The sequence below is a fragment of the Symphalangus syndactylus genome, chromosome 4 (assembly GCF_028878055.3).
Source record: "Symphalangus syndactylus isolate Jambi chromosome 4, NHGRI_mSymSyn1-v2.1_pri, whole genome shotgun sequence".
Lineage (NCBI taxonomy): Eukaryota > Metazoa > Chordata > Mammalia > Primates > Hylobatidae > Symphalangus > Symphalangus syndactylus.
In genome coordinates, this window is record NC_072426.2 from 126,972,454 (window position 1) to 126,980,003 (window position 7,550).

The 7,550-nt window shown below is 42.4% G+C and overlaps 1 pseudogene; it reads left to right on the plus strand.

The window, feature by feature from the left end:
- The first annotated feature begins 5,146 nt into the window (after nt 1-5,146).
- Nucleotides 5,147-6,491, plus strand: LOC129480165 (WD repeat domain phosphoinositide-interacting protein 4-like; annotated as a pseudogene).
- The last annotated feature ends 1,059 nt before the right edge of the window (nt 6,492-7,550 follow it).

The window sequence follows — 7,550 nt, forward strand, 5'->3', positions numbered from 1 at the left end:
GTCAAGTATTTCAAGTATATCAAGTATGCAATATATTATTACTGTACACTCAGCATGCTGTACATTAGATCTTCAGAACTTATTTATCTTATAACTGAAAGTTTGTACCCTTTGACCAATGTCCCTGTTTCCACCATTCCTAGTGACCACTATTCTACTCTGTTTTTATGAGTCTGGCTTTTTTTAGATTTCACATGTAAGTGAGATTATACAGTATTTGTCTTTCTGTGACTGGCTTATTTTACTTAGCATAATGTCCTGCTGGTTCATCCACGTTGTTGCAAATGGCAAGATTTCCTTATTGTTTTAAGGCTGAATAGTATTTTATTGTGTATGTATACACCACATTTCTTTATCTGTTCATTCATTGATCGACACTTACGTTGATTCCATATTTTGGCTATTGTGAATAATGCTGCAATAAACATAGGAGTGTGGACAGCTCTTTGACATATTGGTTTCATTTTCCCTGGCTATATGCCTAGAAGAGGGATTGCTGGATCATATGGTGGATCTAGTTTTAATATTTTGAGGAACCTCCATATTGTTTTCTATGATGGCTATACCAATTTACATTCCCGCCAATAATGTGTAACAGTTCTCTTTCTCCACATCCCTGCCAACACTTATCTTTTGGCTTTTTGGTACCAGCCATCCTAACAGGTATGAGGTGATATTTTATTGTGGTTTTGATTTGCATTTCCCTGATGATTAGTGATGTAGAGCACATTTCTATATACCTGTTGGCCATTTTTATGTCTTCTTTGGGAAAATGTCTATTCAGATTATTTTCCCACTTTAAATCCAGTTATTTGTTTTTTTGCTATTGAATTGTATGAATTTTTTATGTATTTTGGATAGTAACCCTTTATTATATATGGGTTTACAAATTTTCTCCCATTCTATAGGTTCTTTTTTTCTTTATTTTACTACAAAGTTTAAAATTTTGTTTTAATTTTTGTGGGTACATAGTAGGTGTATATATTTATGAGGTATGTAAGATGTTTTGATACAGGCAAATTGTGTCACAGAAAATCTCCTCAAGAATTTATCTTTTGTCTTGTGATACAATTATACTCTTAGTTATTTTAAAATGTACAATTAAATTATCGACTATAGTCACCCTGCTGTACTATCAAATAGCTGGTCTTATTCTTTCTAACTATTTTTTTTTGGGTACCCATTAACCATCCCTACCCCCCCACCTCCCCCTTACCCCCTTCTATAGGTTCTTTTCATTTTGTCAATTTTTTTCCTTTGCTGTGCAGAATAAAATGCTTTTTCAAAGCAAGTTAGAGCTGCTCTCTACTTACATTAAGAAATCAACTTAAAGTATAATATATATATATATATATATATATATATATATATATATATATATACATATATATAAAGAAATCAAAACATCTGAAGTGGCTCCAGCAGAAGGAAAGGCAAGATGGGAATCAACAAAGTTTAATCTACATTGTTTCTGCTTCTCTTTTTCTACCAACACTGTGTTCAACTGCATAACAGTAGTACCAATGAACACGAGAAAGATAGTTTTTAGTTTAAAGACTATTTCAGTTTTAGTGAGACTACTTCAGACCTCAGACTCCAGACTTCAGACTCCAGACTTCAGACTCCAGACTTTAGATAACAGACTTCACACTTCAGACAACAGACTTTCAGACTCTAGCTTCAGACTTCAGACTCTAGATTGCACACTTCAGACAACAGACCCTAGACAACAGACTCCAGTCTCCACATTCCAAATGACAGACTACAGACTCCACACTCCAGACAACAGACTTCACACTCCAGACAACAAACTCCACACTCCAGACAACAGACTCCACACTCCAGACAACAGACTTTTAGACTCCAGATCAGACTTCGAACTTCAGATTTACTCCAGACTTCAGACTCCAGACCAGACTTCAGACTCCAGACCCAGATTTCAGACTTTAGACTTCAGATTCCAGACTTCAGACTCCAGACCAGATTTCAGATTTCGGACTCCAGACCAGACTTCTGACTTCAGACTTCAGACTCCTGACCCCGGATTTCAGACTCCAGGCTTCAGAGTGTGGACTTTGGACTACTTCAGCTTTAGTCAGACAGACAACTTCAGTCAGACCACTTTTCACCTCTACCATCTAATCTCATCTTTTAAACAACCCCCTAAAAAGATAGCATTCCCAAGAAACCGAGGCCCAGAAACACTGAATGACATACTCAAGACTACCCACCTAGTAAGGGGGAGGCCACAGGTTCCCTTACCCTGGCAGCATGCACATGGCAGGCCCTTCACTTAGCTGGTAGAAAGAACACAAGCTTGGGAAGGAGATGTCTGATGTTCACTCCCTGACAACACTCTTGCTTGCTTCTCTGATCTCTCTGAGCCTTGGGTGGCCCATCTGCTAAACAGGGATAAGTTATTTCCTGGGGATGCTAAGAGACTTCTGCCTCATGCCTTCAGTGCTGCTCATGTTGCCCCCTTGGAATTACGTGTTCAACTTCTTTCTTCCCCACTAGACTGTGAGCTTCTTCAGGGCAAAGACCAGGACTTTCTTTCTGTTAACCCCAGCAACTAGCACCATGCCTGACCAAAGGGCATGCTGAATAAACATTGATTGTCCAAAATCACAAGCCTGGTCCCCAGTAGGCACTTGCTGGTTACTGCTTTCTTCCCATCCTCCCTCTGCCACACCTACCTCTCTGAGTCTGGAGGGGATGGCCATGTACATGTACTAGGCGGGGGGCAGTGTCCATAGGAAGTTCAAGTCCTTTGCAGCAGTTTCATTTCCTATGATTAAAATTTCTGTGAAACATATTATGCAAGAGTAGGATTTTAATATAGTCATTCCCTCAGCAGTCTGGGCAAGACAGACCTACCCTGTACCAGTTCCTGGCACAGCTGGTGTTGGCCCAGTTATGCAAGTTTCTGAGGTTTAAAACAGAACAACAACCTTCCAGTTTCTTTCAATGCCAAAGCAAACTTTCTCGGCAGAGCGGCCCCTCATTCTTGGAAAAGAGAGGAATGTCCTTTTCTTTTCCCTGTCTCCTCTTTTCTGAGAGAAAAGTGATAATTTATTATTGAGATTGCAGATTGGGCCTTGACCCCTCCTTTGACAAAGAGGCAAAACACTCCCAGAAATAAAGTTTTCATTAATGCATTCCTCTCTCCCCTTTCTCTGTCCCCTCCTCCCCTTTCCTGTTCTCTATGTCTCTGCTTCTGAATGTACCCCCAACTTCTTTCCAAGTACTTCCTCCTGCACTGTCCCACCTGAACCTCTGCTAGGTAATGCCCTCTGCTCCCTTTTTGCCACCAACAGTCTAATTTCCTGAGAGACACTGAGCTCGTCTAGTTGGTTAGAAGAAAACATTATGATTGATCTAATTCCTATTAAAGTGTGAATGACTGAAAGCCCAATATATTTACATTACTTCATATAATTGCCTTTTTACCAAAAGGGCTTATTAATCCAAGTAAACACTTTCCATGTAGAATTCCCCTAAAGAATTTTGGGCTAGTTATTCCTCTGCATGTCTCTCAGGGAATGACTATTTCTTCATAACTTCTGTCTTTCTTTTCAAGAGTAAAATGAAGGGAAGGGTCAGTGATCTCATATTGGGTCTACACTGGGGATTATGCCCTCAGTGAGCTAGAGATGGGACAAGTTTAGGGACTGATTTTCTTAGAGGCAATCGTTACCTGGTAATTTTCCTGTCAATTGAATTATGATCTTAGAAACAAATCCTTTTAAAAAAAAAGGTCAGCTGGGTATGGTGGCTCATGCCTGTAATCCCAGCATTTTGGGAGGCCAAGGCAGGCAGATCACTTGAGGTCAGGAGTTCAAGACCAGCCTGGTCAACATGGTAAAACTCCGTCTCTACTAAAAAAAAAAAAAGTACAAAAATTAGCCTGGCATGGTGGTGCACACCTGTAATCTCAGCTACTTGGGAGGCAGGAGAATCACTTGAACCTGGGAGGTGGAGGTTGCAGTGAGCTGAGATTGCACCACTGCACTCTAGCCTGGGTGAAAGAGCAAGACTCTGTCTCAAAAAAAAAAAAAAAAAAAAAAAAGAAAGAAAATTAAAAAAATAAAAGGTGAAGGAAAATTTTCATATTGTTTAATTTTCTCTTATAATTTTTATTCTTTGCCAATACAGCTTTGAAACTCTGTAGTTTCCTTAGTAACTCTGTAGTGTCTAAAAGTTCCTCAGTCAACTGATGTATAACTCCTCTCTTTCATGTCATTCACCCCATAATTATGTACTTTTGTCCACTATTATTATAATTAGTATTCATGCCTAATGTTTTTGCATATCTGTTGTATAGACAGGCAGCTTTGTTTCTCCACTCGATTCTTCTTTTTTGATTTTTTTTAAACAAAAGTTTATTCTTACATGTACAGCAGGCTGCAAGACAATAGTTCATTCTAACTATAGGTGGCAAAAGATGTTACGGCAGGAAATGCAGAGGTTTAAATAGCAATAGAATCAAGGGTCATCATCGCCTCAGTCACAAGGAACAGCTTTTTTTTTTTTTTTTTTCCAGGTTTCTTATTTATTTATTTTCAACTCTTATAGATTCATGGGGCACATGAGCAGGTTTGTTACCTGGATATATTGTGTGGTGTTGAGGTTTGTGTTACAAATAATCTCATCACTCAGGTACTGAACATACTACTCAATATTTCGTTTTTCAACACTTAACCTCCTTCCTCCCCCCTCTAGTATCCCCACTTTCTATCGTTGCCATCTTTATGGCCATGAGCACAAAGTTTAGCTCCCACTTATAAGTGAGAACACGTGGTATTTGGTTTTCAGTCTATGCATTAATTTGCTTAGGATAATACTTTCTGCCAGATTTCTTAATTCCACTTGTGGCCAGGAGTCCCTTCCCTGTGTCCTTTGCTTTTAGCTCCTCAAGTTTCTTCTGCTCCTCTTGTTGCTTCTGCGTGGAAGCCTGTCTTCCTCCTCCATCTCTTTGGCCTGTTTCTTGGTCCCTTCTTGCCACCTTTGCAGCCAGACATGGCACTTGCTGCTCTTTCCCCAGGCCCTATCACCAGAATTCATGTTTTATAAAACAAATATTCATTTGGCTCCACTTACCAACGAACTCATATCTAGCACTTACAAACATTAGGTACTGGCGGGCGGCACCGACAGCTGGGGCCTGGGTCGGGGACACGCGGAGGTCAGGCCGGTGAAGGCGGCAGGAAGCTGGAGCACGATCCCAGGGGGAACAATCCTGGACCATGACTCAACAGCCACTTCGAGGAGTGACCAGCCTGCGTTTCAACCAAGACCAAAGCTGCTTTTGCTGCGCCATGGAGACAAGTGTGCGCATCTACAACGTGGAGCCCTTGATGGGGAAGGGGCATCTGGACCACGAGCAGGTGGGCAGCATGGGCTTGGTGGAGATGCTGCACCGCTGCAACCTTCTGGCCTTGGTGGGCGGTGGTAGTAGCCCCAAGTTCTCAGAGATCTCAGTGCTGATCTGGGACGATGCCCAGGAGGGCAAGGACTCCAAGGAGAGGATGGTGCTGGAGTTCACCTTCACCAAGCCAGTGCTTTCTGTGCGCATGCGCCATGACAAGATCGTGAATGTGCTGAAGAACCGCGTCTATGTGTACTCCTTCCCAGGCAATCCTCGAAAGCTGTTTGAGTTTGATACCCGGGTCAACCCCAAGGGGCTCTGTGACCTCTGCCCCAACCTGGAGAAGCAACTGTTAGTGTTCCCGGGACACAAGTGAGGGAGTCTGCAACTCGTGGACCTGGCGAGCACAAAGCCTGGCACCTTGTCTGCTCCATTCGCCATCAATGCACATCAGAGTGACATAACCTGTGTGTCTCTAAACCAGCCAGGCACTGTAGTGGCCTCAGCCTCCCAGAAGGGTACCCTTATTTGCCTCTTTGACACACAATTCAAGGAGAAACTGGTGGAGCTGCGCCGAGGCACTGACCCTGTCACCCTCTAGTGCATTAACTTCAGCCATGACTCCTCCTTCCTCTGCGCTTCCATTGATAAGGGCACCATCCATATCTTTGCTCTCAAGGATACCCGTCTCAACCGCTGCTCCGCGCTGGCTCGCCTGGGCAAGGTGGAGCCTATGATTGGGCAGTACGTGGACTCTCAGTGGAGCCTGGCGAGCTTCACTGTGCCTGCTGAGTCAGCTTGCATCTGCGCCTTTGGTTGCAATACTTCCAAGAACGTCAACTCTGTCATTGCCATCTGCGTAGATGGGACCTTCCACAAATATGTCTTCATTCCTGATGGAAACTGCAACAGAGAGGCTTTCGATGTATACTTTGACATCTGTGATGACCCTGGGAGCTGTGCTAGAGACCTGCAGTGGCAGACTGCAGAGCTGAGCCTCGGCAGTGGGGCATGCTTGGAAGCCACCAGCCAGCAAGTATTAATGGGGCCGGTGCCCACTTCCCACTCAGCAGAGCTATGTCTATATAAAGAGCTCACTTCACTTCCCCACAGCACTTCTTGATGACTGTGCGCCCCAAGGGCCAGGCCAGAGACCCAGGAAGGCAGCGATCCCTTGGGATCCCTAACCTGGAGGAAATTGCCAGGGACCCAGAGGGAGTACCCTAATCCTACCTGGGGAATTTTTAAAAGCTTCCTAGGAAGAGATGATCTCCGATGTGATGCATATGAATAAAAGCCCCTTAATGGCAAAACAAACAAACAAACAAACAAACAAACATCAGGTACTGTTGGTAATTTATACGTGCCATCTCACCAAATTTTCAACCCTGTGAAGTCCATTTCAAAGAGATGATAACTTGCTCAAAATCATGCAGTTAGTAAGATGGCTCAGAATCTCTATTCATAACCTCTATACATACTGCCTTTGTTATGTTTCATGTTATCAGAAATGTTTAAAAATCACTTTGGAATGTTATTTATCACAACAAACAAAAGTTATATCATCTTAAGCTTCTAAAAGCCAATCTGAACAGTTTGACCAAATGAAAACTTAAGTTCTTAAGACTAAGACCCCATTGTACTCAACCTTACATACTCAAGGTTGATGAGGTACTGTTCCTCCTATTCTCTAGTTACTTGGTGAGGCCATCACTAATCTCAACAGATTCTGGGGGTTTGAAGGCAGTGGCCACCTGTATCAAGAAATAAAATATTGACTACAAGCAGAGCAAGTAACTGTATGACATTCCTTTTTCCCCAGGACAAATGTTTCCACTATTTTCATTCTGATTCATCAACAGTGTGATTAGACTTCCTGGTCCCACTGAAAAATGGAACTAAGTTCTCACAGTTTAAATCCTAATGCCTTTCTTGAAAATAATAGCTAACACTGAACATTTAACCAGGTTCTAGGCACTATATTCTGGATAGGAATTGTCTCCATTTAATAAATGTAAAAACTGAGTCTTGGGAGATCTGCTCAGTTATAAAGATAACATGTGGAAGAATTAAGATTTGAATCCAAGTCTGTCTGACTGCAAAACATTTGCCCTTACAAACCATGCTACATTGCTCCCATAATGTGGAGGGTGGGCATGACTGAATCGTGCTGAGCCCTGGG